The following is a 17,042-nucleotide window of genomic DNA, read 5'->3' as shown; positions in this document are numbered from 1 at the left end:
GAGAGAGTGGAAGGGAGGGGAGACAAAGGGAAACATCAATGTGAAACACACTGATGGGCTGCCTCCTGCACGCCCTCTATTGGGGATGAGCCTGCAACCGAGGTACATGCCTTTGATCAGAATCGAACCCAGGACCCTTCAGTCCGCAGGCTGAGGCTCTATCCACTGAGCCAAACCGGCCAGGGCTCATCAAATCTTTTCAATGTACAAACCCTTTGACTCTACAGGTGTCCTGGAAATAAAATGTCTAGAAAACAGAACATTGCGACTCTATCCGGTCAGTGAACGAGCGTTCTGCTGGCCCCAGGGGAAGATGGGTATTTGCCGACCAGACTTTTACGGGCTCCTTTGCCCACCCGGGGGTGGCCTGGAAGTGGGCACGGGACTGATGGGTGCCGGCTCTCCATTCGGACCCCTGCGTCTTTCTGAAACGCCTTTTTCCTATCAAAACCATGGAACCAAGTATCACGATGAAATGAAACTAGACCAGGCTTCTTAAACCGCTACATCACAACGTGTTAATCAAGGTTTTCGGGAATAATGAAGCACATTTAATCACGCTGCCGCTCACCACGAATATCATGATTAATATTTGGGTGAGAGCAGAGAGATTGTGTTGTTAATAAATAAGTTATTTTAAATGTGCTTATTTTATCTCTACCTTACCCTCTTCAAATGTGTATTTGTGTCTGTTTCATTACAAACACGGCGAAATGACACCGTAGTATCCAGTGGGCTCTGTGGGCAGCGTCGGGGGGCAGGGTGTCCAGCAGACCTAGGACTTGAACTTGGATGCGGATCATCTATTTGGGAGGCGATGGGGGAGCTGGAGGGAGGGGTGGGGGAGGGAGACAGGAAGGATGGCCACCCCCCTCCCCCAGAGGCCGGCGGAGAGAAGATGTAGGCGCTGTGGCTGTGGAGCCGTCCCACGGGGCCCGGAGAGGGACGGCGGGGTCTGGACAGGACCCAGAAGAGGGCCGAGCAGCAGAGGGAACTGTGAGGTCTGCAGCCCCCTGACCGCGGGGTGGGGCATGGCTGGGATCCACTCCCCAGTGAAACCGCAGTCCAGCAGGTGTGGCTGCTGGCGTCTGGGCCATCCCGCCAGGCCTGAGAAGAAGCAGGGCGCTGGCCGGTGTGGCTCCGTTGAGCATCATCCCATGAACCAAGAGGTCACCGGTTTGATTCCGGTCAGGGCACATATCCAGGTTGTGGTTCAATCCCTGGTACGGGTACGTGCAGGAGACAGCTGATGGATGTTTCTCTCTCACATCAATGTTTCTCTCTCTCTCTCTCTCTCTCTCTCTCTCTCCCCTTCTGCCTTACTCTCTCTTTAAAATCAATAAAAACATATTTTTTTAGAAAGAAAAGTAAAGAAGCAGAGAGTTCTCTGCAGGGGGCACTCCCAGAACCTCTGCCTTGGTCTGGCTCTCTGGCCCGAAATCTCCCACCAAGACCCCTCACAGGCCCGGCCAGCGTGGCTCAGGGGTCGGTTGAGTGTCGACCTATGAACCAGGAGGTCACAGTTCGATTCCCGGGCCAGGGCACATACCGGGTTGCAGGCTCGATCCCCAGTGTGGGGTGTGCAAACATCTCTCATCATTGATGTCCCTCTCTCTCTCCCCCCTTCCTCTCTAAAATCAATAAAAATATATACAAGACCCGGCACAGGAAGGCTGGGACTCCCGGGCCCTTCAGCGCCTTTCCCAACGCCTCCATCTGGCGGAGGGAGTCCAGCAGGTCAAGGACCCTGCCTGCTCTGCCCCGAGGGGGGAAGGAGACAGGTGGACGACCAAGCCCGCACACAGCCCCCCGCCCCCTCCACTCCTCCAGCCTGGCCCTCAGACTGCATGGCCACCGGGCCTGGAAGAAGCCCCCAACAAAAGGCCGAAAAAAGGCTTCAGATGCCAGAGAAACAGACTGCGTGGTGAATGTGGTGAGCCACCCTGTTAGGGTCTGCTGACTGACTGATCGCAGACTCGCTAACGTCCTGGATTCGAGTTTCCCTGAAAAACAGGTGAAACTTGTGAATTCTTGTCAAACACCGTGGGGCACTGCCTGACTGGTCTTCGTCGGAGTGACCTAACGAATCATTTTTGGCTTTAAATTCGACACAAAGGCTTCGTCAGTACCCCACAGGTTCCCTATCTTACCGGTTTCACCGCGTGGGCACGGGGCTGCGGTCCCCGACCTGTATATTTATGGGGCTATTGTTAGAAGTGACTAATTGGGTTTGATTAGCTCCCCCATTAATATTCTGTCCATAATTTAACACGCTTCAATAAAATACCCTAAAGCCGTGGAATGATTAGATTTCAGGAATATGTGTTTTGCAATTAAGTCCTTCTTGATTTTGATATGCAGATGAAGAAAGGCTGGTCTCATTTCTTTTTTTTTTTATTTAAAAAAACTGCCCTTATTAACTCAGCGGTGTGTGCTGGAGATCAGGTGAGGCCCGCGTCTGCTCTCCGTATACGCTGGCTGAAACGTCTCTCAATCAGGCCTATGAGGGCAAATCAGGTTTGATTAGTTTAAGTTCACAGTCATTCCATCTAAATGAATAATGTGTCACCTAACATTGCAGAAATTTGATTAATAGTTTATCAGTTAATTAAAAATGGGTTTAATTTTTCTTTTTTGGGAAAATGCAAGGTAGATATTCCTTGGATTCATCATAAATGCAAATTATTTCGGTTTGAAGCTATTGTTCCTTCTCGCTTCTTAGCCAAACTGGCAAGAAAAATAAAGCTTTGCCCTGCCGGTGTGGCTCAGTGGATAGAGTGTCCGCCTGCGGACCAACGGTTCCCGGGGTTCAATTCGGGTCAAGGGCACGTACCTCGGTTGCAGGCTCCTCTCCCTCCCGGGCCCTGGTTGGGGCACGTGCAGGAGGCAACCAATCGATGTTTCTCTCTGTCTTTCCTTCTCTCTTCCACTCTCTCTAAAATCAATTTATTTTTTTAAATAATCAATATTTTTTTAAAAATATATTTTCTTACTGATTTCAGAGAGGAAGGGAGAGGGAGAGAGACAGAAACATCGATGAGAGAATCATGGATCGGCTGCCTCCTGCACGCCCCACACTGGGGATGGGGCAGGAAATCCTGGCCTGTGCCCTGAGCGGGAAGCAAACCGTGATCTCCTGGTTCACAGGTCGATGCTCAACCCCGGAGCCACACCCGGCGGGTAAGGATGGGGCACTCTTGAGAAGAGTAACGCCCAGCTGTTGGCTCCCCGGCTCCTCTCTCTCCCACAGGTGCCTGATTCTTAATTCCACCCAGCGAGCAGGGAAGTGGACGCCAGTGATATTTACTTTGGGCTCCAGGCCGGGCACAGGGAACCCACCAGGGGCGCCTTCCTTAATGAGGGAAGAAAAATGCCAGAACAGCGACCAGCCTCAGGGCACCCAACAGGCTTCAGAATAAGCAAAAACAACACGAAAATTCACTCTGCACCCGCTAGCTGTTCCATCACCCCGGGTTAGGGCAGGTGTGAGAGCTCTGTTACTGTTACGGGGTGTCCTCCCCCCCTCACAGAGGGGACATCCTGGGAAGCATTTTGTCCCGTTTAAACACAGACCAAGGTCGGAGGCCCAGCTCCACACCGGCCCCTCCTGTGGCCCCCACCTGGGAGGCCCGCCTTCCGGAGGGGACGGAAGTCCCTGCCACTTAACAAGCACCCCAAAACAGGCCTGTGAGGTCGGGCTGTCGCTCTGTAATAGGAAAGGAAGCTGAGGCTGACCCGGGCTGGGGGGTGGGGGGGTGCAGCCCTGGGAGGCAGCAGCAGCAGCAGCAGCAGGAAGTCTGAGGGGCACCCGGCCTCCTGCCCGCGCTGGGCCCTGGGCCTGGCTGTGTCCCAGGTGTGCCTCTGGCTCCCTGGCGTCCCCAGAGGATGGAGGGCCCCCCACACACACCCAGGTGCCCCCCGCCCCCCGGCCTGTGCGGAGCATGCCGGCGCCTTCCTCCCAGAAGAGCCGAGAGGCCCATCCAGGAGGAGGCCGCACGATGAGGAGGATGAAGACGTCCGGCCTCGCTGCGAGGCGCCGGGCGTGTTATTTGAAGAAATGTTGAACAGCTCGGCAAATATTTGATTCCCTGGGATTGCAGCCGCGTTCCCCGAGGTGGTGGCGGCGGCTCCCTCCCCGCGGGGTACCCGCCGTCACGTGGCTCCTGGGCCCCCCTGGCTGCTCGCCGAGAAGTAATTACGGCGGAATCGCGTGTAAGACACGGTGTGCGCAGTGCCCGGTGCATGAGCGGATCCAAACAGTCTTTCCTTTCCTTTTTTTTTTTTTTTTAAATATATTGTCGCCCGGCCAGCGGGGCTCAGTGGTTGAGCGTCCACCTAGGACCCAGGAGGTCACGGTTCGATTCCCGGTCGGGGCACAGGCCCAAATTGCGGGCTCCATCCCCAGTGGGGGGCGTGCAGGAGGCAGCCGGTCCATGGTTCTCTCCCATCGTTCATGCGTCTATCTCTCCCTCTCCCTTCCTCTCTGAAGTCAATCTTTATAAAGGTTGTTATTGATTTGAGAGAGGGAGAGGGAGAGAGAAACATTGATGAGAGAGAATCATGGATCGGCTGCCTCCTGCACGCCCCCCACTGGGGATCCAGCCCGCAATGCAGGCACCTGCCCTGACCCGGAATCGAACCAGCGACCTCCTCGGTGCATGGGGGGGGAGGGAAGTGAGCCACACCACTGAGCCACACCACTGAGCCACACCAGCCAGGCAGCCCTTTCTTCCTTCAGGAAGGTCTCTTATCCTTAAATAGGGGTTTTTACAAGAACAACAGCTCACAGCTACTGTTTATCAAGCTCTTACGTGGGCCGGGGCCTCCCCATGCCTCTGCCCGGGGAATCCCCCAACAAACAGAGGAGAAATCGGGGTGAGAGGGAGGGCCTGCTGCGCGTCTCCCAACAGCCAGGCGCCAACCACTGCGCTGCACTGCCCCACTCGGGACCCACTCTGCCTGGGGAGTGCGGAGCTGCGCGGAGCGTGGGGTGTGGCGCACGTGGGTGGCTGAGGGAGGGGGACCTGCGACCCCGCCGGCGCCCCGGCCCGACCTGGCCGCACTGCGCCGCAGCTGCCCCGCGCCGCCGCCAGGTGGCAGCAGACGCTGCGCGATCGCTCCGCCGGGACGGAGGGCACCACGTGGCCGGAGCCGGGGCGCGGGGAGCCCACCCGCGGCGCGCCCCCGGGGAGCGGGGCCGCCTCCTCCGCCCGCCCGCCCGGCCTGCGCCATCCCCGGCGGGTAGCTCGGTCCGGGGGGGCGTCAGCCGGGACCCCGGGCCTGTCCTCCGCCCCAGGCGCGCGCGCTGATGGGCTTGGGCCGAGGCCCGGAGCTCGAAGAGCCATCGACCCGCGGGCGGCGGGGGCGGGAGGAGGGGCGGGCTCCCGGGACCCCCGCTGCCCGGACCGTCGTCCCAGAAGCGCCCCCTCTGGCCGGCCGAGCACACACCTCCGGCTTCGTGGCCGCCCAGACCCTGAGCGGGGACTGTCCCCCAGGGGACCTCCGAGGACCGCGGGGCCCTGTCAGGAAGGTCCGGGTGGCGGGGGGCCCAGGGGACCCCGCGCGGGCTCTCCCCGCCCCCAGGCCCGGGCCAGGCCCCACACTCCACGGCGCCCAGAGCCGGCTGGCGCGCGGGCCGCGATGCGCGTGGCTCAGTGGGCGCAGCTCCGAGACGCGCCTGGCACCTTCCACGCGGGCGGCGGGGGGGGGGGGGGGGGGGGGAAGGGCGGGTCCCCACGCCAGCCGGTGGGGGGGGGGGGCTGCAGGGGGCGTTTGGAGCGGAACCGGATGGCCGGGAGCCAGCATCCCCGGCGCCCAGAGTGGGGGACGCGTCGGGGCACCCGTGGCCCCCAGGCCGAGCCCGCCCTCTGCAGACTGAAGCTAAAGCCTCCGAGCGCACGGGGACGGGAGGCGGGGTGGGGGGCGCACAGGGAAGCCGGGGCCTTGAAGGAGCTAGAAACCGGGTCTCGGCGAGGACGTCCGTAAGAATGGCCTCCTCGGGCCGCGCCACGGAAAGTGCGCCGGGCCTCGCGCACGGGGAGGCGCCCTCGCGGGGGGACAACCAGCTGCGCGGGGAGGGATGCCCACGGCGGGGCCCGCGGCCCTGGCCTCCAGCCGCCCCAGCTCAGCCCCATCAGCAGCCGCTCCAGAGCAGGGACCGGCCAGGAGCGGCTCGGACCTTCTGTGTGCGCAGCGGGGACCCACACATGTACTCGGGGGTCCTTAGAAAAAGAGGCTAAAAGCGATGAAGTGAAACAAAATACAATGAAGAAAAGTGAGAAAAAAACCTCTAAGAGACGGTGACTTGGGGTGGGAGCAATAGCTTCACCCCCCGATTCTGGCTCCATGGCCAGGACTCCCATCACCTTTCCATGGGAATGGGGGCGCGGCCACAGGACTGCTGTGGGCCGGCGAGGAGGGGTGGGAGAGGGTGGGCCATCGCCCGGGTCTGAGACCCCCTTTCCTCTCATCTCACTGGTGTTCTGCTTTAGATCCGTTTCGTTTTACTTGTCTCATGGCTTTTACTCTTTGTCTCAGGACCTGCCATCACGCTGTGAGCGTGTGGGGTGCGGGGTCACTCTCGCCCGCCCTCCGGTCCGCCCCTGGGAAGAACCCAGCCGCCCGGCCTCTGTGATGGGTCCCAGGCATCCCCGACCTCTAAACGAAAGGCCCCTGCAAGTTACTAAGGAAAAATGCCACATCCGCAGAAAAACAGCAAAGACCCTCCACATGTCTGGTATCAGGACAGGCCCTGAGAACAGCACCCCGGGGGTGACAGAAACCCAAGGGGATGAGTGCATTCGCAGCTGGAGGGGTAGGAGGCAGCAGACGCCTGCAGAGGTCCTCAGAGGACGAGCTGCTCCATATAACTGTGCATTGCTATTACAATGTTCCAAGTGTTGATGGCAGCCCTGAGGTGTGGCTCCGTGGTTGAGCATTGACCTAGGAGCCAGGAGATCAGGGTTCAATTCCTGGTCAGGGCACAGGCTCGGGTTGTGCCGGGAGCCGATCCATCCTTGCTGTTTCAAGGGACCTGGCATATATGGCATACTGTTCTTAATATGTTTGCTCACCTTCTTGGCCCTATGTGTTTTAACCAAGGTCACCTCTCCGAGAAAGGTTGTTTCCCCAGGTGGGGATTTTTCCCTGAGGTTAGGGAGGGGATACAACCCCTTAATTAAGTGCCAGGCGGGTAGTTAAGCTACATAATCTTTACTCCCTGGAATGGAGATGAGAAACGCCCTAACCTTTGTAATAGAAATTGACAGGATTAAAATCGACTGGTATAAATACAGATGTAACAAGACAATAAAGATCAGATCCTCATCAGATCCTCATCAGTTCCTAACCAGAGCTCCGACCAGAACTTTGGCTGGAGATCCTGGCTAGAGGTTCTGACTAGGCTGCTGATCAACTGAAGGCTGTCTTCGTGTCATTCCTTCTTCGCCGACTCCATCCACACCTTTGGGGACCCCTGGACCCGCTGGGGCTGGACCCCAACATGGCTCCCTGAGAGAGACAGTTTCCGATAGTGCCGGGAGAACTTGGCAAGAGATCCTAGAGCCAGAACTTGGCTGGAGATTCAACACAGAACTTGGCTGGAGATCCTGGAGGGAGAACCCAACCATGCTGATCAACTGAACGCTGTCTCCACGTCATTCATTCTTCGCTGACTCCGTCCACACCTTTGGGGACCCCTGGACCCGCTGGGGCTGGACCCCAACAGGGTTGTGGGCTCCATCCCCAGTGTGGGGCGTGCAGGGGGCAGCAGATCCATGATTCTCTCAATCGCTCTCTCTCTCTCTCCCTTCCTCTCTGAAATCAATACAAATACATTTTAAAAAATAAAGTCATCTTTATATCCAGATGCTAAAAACATTGAAAATTGAAAGATTTTGAAGGGCTCCTAGAATGCAGATTCTGGCAGTCCCCTGATGGGTCGACTATTTAAATTGAGAAATGGGTTTCTTTCTTTATTCCTGATAGACCCTCCCCACCAGGCCGCCCAGCGCAGCTCAAGAACTCAGGCTGTGGCTGAGGCCGCCTCGCTTCCCCAGAAGGCTCGCCGTCCACGTTTCCCGGCTCCACATGGTTGGGGGGGGTCCCTGGACGCTGGCCGAGACCCTGTCCCCCACCCAACTCCACTCGGGCCCCCCGCCCCCGGCCTCTTTTTCAGGCGACGCTGCCTCTGGACTTGAGCCTGTCTCCGCACTGTCCAGTTTTAGCAAGAATCCAGCTGTGTCGGTTTAACCAGAACCCCCATCCTCCGTATCTGATCACACGGTATCTAATCGGTTCCTCATCTCACACACACACACACACACACACACACACACAGAGCACCCGCTGGTGTCCCTGTGCCTGCTGCCTTCAGCAGGAATCCCGTCAGGTCGGTTCAGCCAGAATCTCCCTCACCCCGATGTCATGTCCCCTCCCCTGACTCCCACCCACTTCTCTGTGCTGGGAGTGAGGCCATCTCTCTCCTGCAGGTAAGACGCAGGGCGCCGGGCCCCACACCTGTCGCCGGGGCCCCTGGAATAAGGTCTGCTTACCATCCATCGGCAAGAGAGGCGTGAATGGCTTTTCCATGGCCACCACGCCCTGGGGGCTGGGCTGCGGGCATCTGGGCGGTGTGGGCAGCTCTGCGGGAACTGGGCCATGTCTACCCTTCGCCCAGGGGATGGCAGTGCCCCCGGGGCACACAGGTACCAGCCCACCAGGTTTCTAGGGACCAGAAAGGAGGCACAGACCACCAAAATCCCAGAGATGGGGGCAGTGAGAGCTCCCCACAGCGGGGGGCTGCACCCCTGGTCCCAGGCTCCCCTTCCAAGGAGGGGAGGGGTGCCTTGGAGGGGAGACCCAGGAGAAAGGGTGGGACTGCCTTTGTTTTGTTTGTTTGGGGTTTTTTTTAATCCTCACCAGAGGGTATTTGTTCCATTGATTTTTAGAGAGAGTGGGAAGGAGGCAAGGTATGTGAAAGAGAGAGAGAGAGAGAGAAACGTCGATGGGAGAGAGGCACATTGATTGGTTGCCTTTTGCCTGCACCTGAGTGGGGCTGGGGATCAAACCTGCAGTCCAGGTCCGTGCTCTTGACAGGAATGGAACCCGTGACCCTTCAGTGCGCAGGCTGGTGCTCTAACCACTGAACACACCGACCAATGCAATCTAACACTTTTTAATACCAAAATAAACTGATATACAGCACAGGACAATGATGCTTTTCACAAGAACATTCAAGAATTTCTCTAAAACACAAACACTACAGGTGTGGGATGGACGGCAGCACCTCTCCCTCCGCATTTGGAGATGGCAGTCCTTGGAGCCCCTGAGGCCTAGGTCCAGTGGCCAGAGCGGGGAAGAGCCCTCCCCTCCCCCAGCAGCTCCTTCCTCTGGGATCCATGGAGCTCTAGTCCAGGCTCCAGCCACCAGCCCAAGCCAGGCCCCTTCCCTTCAGGGTCCAGACCCCCCCCCCCCCCCCACACACACACACCTACCTATCTAGCCTCCCCGGCCTCCTTGCCCTGTATAAATATGCATTGCCTCGAAGAGATGGGGGGGGCCTCTTTTCTGAAGGAAAATTAACCACAATGACAAACTTAGTTATTCATGCAGACCATCAGCCTGTGATTCCTGATTATGCAGGGCACAGACTGAGTGTCTGAGCGGCAGAGCCCACCAAAGGCGCCCGCGGCAGCGGCCGGCCCACCTCGCTGGCCTGCGTGCCTTTGTACCCTCTCCCCGCCCTGTGCAGGCCAAGGGGCCGCCTCCCTGGGACAGCGCCCCGCTCCCGCCAGCCCACGCAGGGGGCCCTGCGCGCTGTATATTAAGGGATTAATCAGCCGAGCGAGATTGGCGGCGAAGGCTCCACCTGGCTGCCTAATTCACGGAAGCAGCCGCTCGGCAGAGTATTCTAAGCTCACAGTGCAGGCCATATGGCATTTCAAAGAACAGAAGTTGAAAGTACAGTACATATTTATCCCTCCGCAGACAGCATTAAAGGGGTGGCAGTATTTTATTAAAGCCTATGTGTGCGTGTGTGTGCGTGTGTGTGTGTGTGTGTGTGCGTGTGTGAGAAAAGCAAGCGGAAATAGACTCGATGCGCAGAAAAAAGAAATGACACAGATTTATTTCACCTCTCTGCCAACCCACCCCATAGCAACAGTGAAAACGTGGTCTATGTAAACTTGAGAAAACAAGAAATATTTTAGCGAGTCGTCTGCACTCGGGGCTATTGCCAAGTCTCTCTCTCCTTTTTTTTTTTTTGAAACAAGAACCGTCTCCTGGGTGTCAGGCCTGCAGGTGGAGGGGAAGGAGTGGCCGCCTGCCTTGCCGCGTCCTGGACCTGGGATTTGGAGGACTCATGGTAGGAGTCTGTGGACTATGTCCTTAGCTAGCATCCCACCCCCACCCCCTCTTGGGAAGAGCCCCAACCTGTTCCTGGGAAGCCTCTTTCTGTCTCTCTGTCCAGGTGACTCTGGGGTGGTCGGTGGCCAAGGCTGGCCAATCAGAGCCCGGCCACCTGCTCACTGGTCTTGTGACTGGTTCAGGGGTGGTCACATGACCCAAGACAGACCAATGAGGCTCAGCCCTGAGACTTTTGCTGGCATGACTGGGAAGGAGGCTCTCCTTTCCCAAAGTGCTCACTGGGCTGGGAGCTTGGAGGACACGGCCTCCCTAGTCTTGAACAGAAACCTAGTAACAGGAGAGTCTAGGGCAGTGCCAGGCTTTCTCCGACAGGTGGTGCCTTGTTCAGTGATGTCAGACTTAACCTCTCCATTTGGATTTCCCTCCGCACCCTCTCCTCCACCGGGTTTCAGGGGCCAACAGAGTCACGTTGGTGGGGATGTTGGCAGGAGAGAGTTCTTGGCTGCCCAGGGTCATTCCTCCGAGGCTCTGCGCTGGTCCCGGCCAAGTAACTCCCATCTGACCAGCCCTCCCACACGAACTGACCTGGGGCGTCTCACACTTGGGTAGAAACCTTTGCATACAAGCGTCCTCCTGGCGTGACGAATCCGGGGCCAGGGCAATTACAGCAAATAAGAGTGACGGTGGGGATTCAGAGAGAGAGAGCCACAGAAGGTGAGTTTCAAACCGACATCCCTCCTGAACACCGACGCAAAACCCGGCACAACATGTTAGCAAATCAAACCCCAAAATATATAAAAGCGGGCTTTATCTCGGGAATTCTGGGTTCGTTTAAAATGCAAAGTCAATGAATTCACCGTTACTATAACCCAACAAAGGAGAAATACCACCGGTCATCTCAGCGGGGACCTGGAGGAAGCAGGAAGGCAGGGAGCGCAGGGGCGGGTCCGGGCCGGGACAGATCAGGGGGACGGAGTGCGCAGGGGTGTCCGCCCAGGTCACGGCCACTCGGACAAGGGCCTGGCGCGCGCGGGTGCGCTCCCGGCCGGCCTGCCGGGGTGACCCGCACCGGCGGGGGCGCTGAAACGAGGGAGCGGACGGTGCGCGACAGCCGCGCTGGGGGGCGGGACGCCGAGGACACCCGACAGGAAGAGCGGCCGAGGAAGCCGGGGGGCGCGCCCGGGGGAGGGCGTGGCCCCGCCCAGAAGGCACAGGCACCAGGGCGCGACCGTGCCCTCGCGCGAACGTCCGTGGAGTCCGGCTCCGGGACGCGGACGAGCGCGGCCCGCCTACTCGCTCCGGCGGCTCTACCGCACGCGGGACTGGCAGGCGGGACCACGCCGGCCACGCCCCTGAGGCCGACCGGCCACAGCGCGTGCGCAGGAAAGGCCCCGCCCATAGCCCCGGCTCCGCCCACTTCCAGGCCACGCCCTTTCCGCGGGGCGCACGCGGCGGCGGGGCGGGGCCGGGCCGGTGGGCGGGGCCGGGCAGCGTCACGTGGGTAAACACACGCACGTGGAGCCGAGGCCCAGCGCGGAGGGAGAGAGGGAGGGCGGCGCCGGCGCGGGGCTGGCGGAGGAGGCTGCTGGCTGCACCGCGCGGGCCGCGCCCGCCCCGCAGGCCCGGGGAGAGCGGCTGGGAGGCGGCGGCTGGCGAGGACCCCGTGCGCCCGCGGAGCCTCGGCCCGCCTCTGTCTGAGCCACCCCTGAAAGGCAGCCCGTGAGGTCGGGCCCAGCCCCGCGGCCGAGCCTAAGGCTGGTAATCAACCTGAGACCCATCGATGCGGCGCGCGGTGCGGACGGCGGAGGCAGGATCGGCGAGGAAATGCGCCCAGAGCCACGTGGCCAGGAAGGGCCGCGCGCCAGGTCCGAACCCCGGCAGCCTGGCGCCTCCCTGCGGGGCTGGGGTCCTGCTCGGGCGTCCCGCCCCCGCCCCTTGGGGCTGGGCCTGGCCTGGGACCCGCAGGAAGGGCCTCCATTCCCCGATCGTGCGGAGGGGTGACAGGGTGCCCGCCTCCAGCGGAGGCTTAGGGGCGGCGCTCTCCGAAGAGTCGCGACAGCTTCCGCCGGGCGTGACGGTCCTGGGAATGGAGGGCCCCAGGCCCAGGGTCGCCGCTGGCGGACGGCCCCTCCTCCGGGACCCACCTGTCTCTTCCCGGAGCCCGGGTTCCTCAGCGACCCCAGCAGCGGGACGGTGCCCGGGGCACTCAGGCCCCTTCTCCCGGCGGACTTCTTCCCAGGCCGCCCTCCCTCCTCCACTTCCTCCTCTTCCTCCTCCTCCGGCCGCCGCGTGACCAGGAGGCGCCGCAGCGGGGGCGGCGGGGCGGTCCGGGAGGATCGGGCCCGATGCGAGACTCAGGGAAGAGGGGCCCTGGGCCCTGGAGCGGCGCTGCCCGGCTCCCGGGGAAGGCGCGCTCTTTCCAGGCCCAGGTGGCCAGGCCGCCCTAGAGACGCAGCCCCCAGAGAGCCATACCCCAGCCCCGACCCTCATGGGACTTGGGGGTTCCTACGAGCTGGTTAAAGGGGTTCATCACGCTTGGGCGTCTCGTGCAGTGTGCCCTGGGCCATTCCCACCCTCGTGACTTCGGGCACGTTCCTGAACCTCCTCGTGCCTCAGTTCCCTCTTCTCTAAGGGGGGGGGGGGGGGATTGAATGGCCAGGCTGCAACTGGACACCAGTGCGTGTGCACCACCGCTGAGGGCGCGGGCGGGGCGGGGACCTCCCCTTCCTGCCGCCTGAACCCAGCCCAACCCCTGGCCCCAGGTGCTCCCTCCGGCTCTATTTTATGGACTTTCCAGTAGGTACCATCCAAAGCGACACAGGCCCAAGGCCTCCTGTTAGCCCCTCCCAGCTCACCTACTGGCCAGCCTCAGCCCCCCACCCCCACCCCCCCACACACACTAGTGGCCACACCTGTTGGGAGCCTCAGCACCCTAATTCCACTAAAGAGGACACTCCGCTCAGAAGGGTCGTCTGGGGGGCATGTAGAGGCTCTGTACGTGAGAGGCCTCCTGACCTGTCCTCCTCCCCCAGAGCAGGCCGGGAGATGCCCGTGTGCGTCTTGGGAAGAGAAGGGTGGCAGCTGGCACCCAGGGAGACCTGGGAGACAGCAGAGAGGGAACTTGGGGGCTACGGGTGAGGCAGACCTCATGGGGAGCTGCCCCCACACTTGGGTTCCAGGTCCCGAGCTCATGGGGGGACGGGCCTTCAGGTGTCTGCGTGGCCGCCCAGCCCCCAGATGCGTGTTCTCTGGACCTGACTTGTTTTTAACCGTTTCCCAAGGGCTTGGCATAGAGGCTCTGGGCAAACTTGGGGGTTAGAAATGAACGGGCCAGCCCGACCAGCATGGCTTGGTGCTGGTGGCTGACCATCGACCTAGGAACCAGGAGGTCACGGTTCGATTCCCGGTCAGGGCACAGGCCCGGGTTGCGGGCCAATCCCCAGTGTGGGGCGTGCAAGAGGCAGCCGATCGGTGAGTCTCTCTCATCATCGATGTTTCTCTCTCTTCCTCTCTGAAATCAATAAATACATTTTTAAAAAAGAAAGAAAAAGAAATGAATGGCCTATCGGAGCTCCTGGGGCTGATTGGGGTTTGGGGGTTTCAGGAGCCCCCCAAGCTCCCTCTCTCCCGGCCCGCCCCCTGCCCTAGGCATGCAGGCAGCCTCTCACCCCACTTCTGTGGGTCATGCTCCCCAAGGCCTCGCCCCAACCCCTCCCCATTGCATGTGTGACAGCATGGCCAGGGCACCCCAAAACACTTCCAGGGACACACCCTGAGCGGCCTGGCTGCTTCTACCAGCACAGCAGAAGGGGTGCGAACGCTCAGGAGGGGAGCACGCAGGCTGAACGCGCCCAAGACGCAGCGCAACTTCTGCCCAGAGAAAAAGGGAGGCCGGCATCGCCAGCTCTGTTATTTTTACTCTGTGGTGCGAGGGCCATCTGTGCGGGTTCCAGCTTGCCTGCAGGAAACCGGGGTTTGCAGATGAAATTCAAACGTGGGGCTGTCTGGCAGGCGGCGGGGCTGGGGCTTCTCTGGGAGTGGGGGGCGGCGCTGGTCTGTTCTGGCAGCGAGCGCGCCAGGGTCCAGCAGCTGTTCAGACAAGTGAGCCCGGGGCCTCCCGTGGGCCAGGGTCTCTGCCAAGTCTCCTCGGCCGGCTCACCAGGGCTGCCAGCAGGGGCCCGGCCCACCCGCCGCGCCACAGTCGCAGATCCGTCCTCAGGATGTGCCCGTGGCCCCCACTTCCAGCTGCAGGAAATTCCAGAGCGGCCTTGAGGGCTGCGGTGGCAATGGCCCCGCGGGGGCCCCTCTAGAATCTTCCCACGGCCGCGGGCTGGTGGGGGCGCATGTTGGTGTGAATAGGGCAGCGGGGTCATCGAAACCCCGTCCGAAGGCCCTTCCTGGGGTGCGGTCCTGGTGGCCGTCCTCAGCTCGGGGCTCCCCACAGGCCACCGCCGAGCGAGGTTCACCCCCAGCCGTTCCTGACGCCCGTGTTGAGGGGCGGGAGGAGGCGACAGGTGTGGGCAAATGGCCCGGAACTGTTTACGGCATCGCTGTGTCCCCGACACACATACCCTGGTCCACCTCATGCCAAGTAACAGCCCAATAGGAATGGCGGGTGTGGGGGGGCCATCGCCTGCCTTTTCTTTTCTTTCTTCAAGGAGAACCCTCAGGTGAGGACTGTGATTTGAGGTGCACCAGGAGGGGTCCATGGCTCGGAAACACTGCTGGACACACGCACACACACACACATACCACACACATATATCACATACACACCACACCTACCACACACACACACCACACACATCACATACACACGCATCACACATCACATCACATACACACACACATCACATACACACATCACACACACATGCGCACACGCACACATGCACACACGGCTGTGACTCCACCCCACAGGACACGGGACCATGCCCGAGCACCTAGGCTGGGATTGTTGGAAAGCAGAGTGGAGGAGGCTGAGGCCTGGGCCTGGGACCCAGAGACTGGCCACTGCCTGCTGCTGGCATGTCGGCTGCCAGGGCAGAGATGCCAGGCTGCCACCCAAACTCGGGCTCCGGCCTTGCGGGCCCAGCAGCTCGGGCACAGAAATCTTCTTTCTTTCTTTCATTTTTAACAGAAACAAAGGCTGGGATCAAGAGGATCGGTGGCACAGTCAGCAGCCACCACGGAGGTGCCCTGGTCAGGAGGATCCGGCCATGTCATCAATAACACCCGCCCGCCCACCTTTGTGCTGCCCATGAATTCGGCATCGGCCGTCGCTCCGGAGCCCCGACGGACGGACTTAAAAAACAGCACAGATCGGCCCTGCCACCTGGGGGCTCCTGTGCCTCAACTTGCCTCCCTCCTCCTGCCTCGGTGTCCTGGGTCACGGGCAGAACCGGGGAGACGGTGTTCCGGCCGCTCAGCGCAGGGGCCCACCCCGGGGAGAACGTGGCTGTCCCCAGGCTGAGGCTCCCAGGGAGCCCAGCCTCCCTCCCCCAAGGCCAGGGCCAGGGCCAACGGGGCCCAGGCTGCAGCCTTTGGATGGGGACCATTTGGGGGGCAGAGCAGCCCTAGAATCCTGGAACCGCATCTGCCCCACCTCTGGCCTTGCCTAGCTGGGCAGAGGCTCAAAGGTCACCTCCCCCCAGGGGGTCCCTGGAGGAGCAGGGGGAGGTGGGCAGCCGTCAGACGCCCCCAGGCTTGCAGTCCCCCTGCCTGCCAGTCTCATGGGTGCCATCCCTCCGGCATCTAGAGAAACGAAACCTCCTTCTCATGACAGGAAGTAGGGGCGTTCCTAGAGTGAGGCTGCCACCCCACACACCCAGCACCTGTCTCCTCACCACCTGGGAGCGGGGGCGGGGGGGGGGGGGGTGGTTTGCAGAGAAACAGAAACCAGCCCTGTAATGGGGGGCGGGGGGGGGGGGGGTGGCTGGGCTTTTCCCCGGGGCACGCTGACTCACTCCACCCAGCAGCCGCCCTGCCCACGGGCTGATGGGGAACCTGAGGCTCAGGGTCGTAACTGCTGAGCTGAAAGCCCCACAGACCCTCCCAGTTCAGCGATCTGACACACAGACCCCGTGGGAGCCGGGGGGGGGGGGGGGGCGGGGGGGGCACGTCTCCAGGCCGGAGCTTTGTCCGGAGTGTGAACCGTGTCAGGTACCCTGCCTGCCGGGAAGACGTGCTCCTCGGCCACTGCTCTTGACATCTTCCTTTCTTCTTCTTTTATATGTTGTTACTGATTTCAGAGAGAAAGGGAGAGGGAGAGAGAGAGAAGCATCAGTGATGAGAGAGAGTCATGGACCGGCTGCCTCCTGCACACCCTCCACTGGGGATGGAGCCCGCAACCCAGGCCTGTGCCCTGACCGGGGATCGAACCGTGACCTCCTGGTTCATAGGTCGATGCTCAGCCACTGAGCCACGCCGGCCGGTCAACGCCTTCCTTTTCTTGATCTCACCTGTGTCTTCAGGGACAAGGAACGTGCGTCTCTGAAGAAGCTGGGCACACCTGCGCCCCATCCTCATGGGCCCTGGACAGAGCGGGGACCTGGTGGGGACGCTGGGTCTCTGCCCGGGGTGGGCCCTGCCCTCCTGCTGCCCAAGCTGGGAGCCATGTCCCTGCGTGAGCTCCCCCACGTGGTAAAGGTGGGAGCAAGTGTGTTAAGTCCCCTTTG

The sequence above is a fragment of the Myotis yumanensis genome, unplaced genomic scaffold (genome assembly GCF_028538775.1).
Source record: "Myotis yumanensis isolate MYYU_CA2020_CCGP unplaced genomic scaffold, mMyoYum1.0.hap1 SCAF_18, whole genome shotgun sequence".
NCBI classification, from domain to species: Eukaryota; Metazoa; Chordata; class Mammalia; order Chiroptera; family Vespertilionidae; genus Myotis; species Myotis yumanensis.
Note: the sequence above shows the minus strand (reverse complement) of the source record.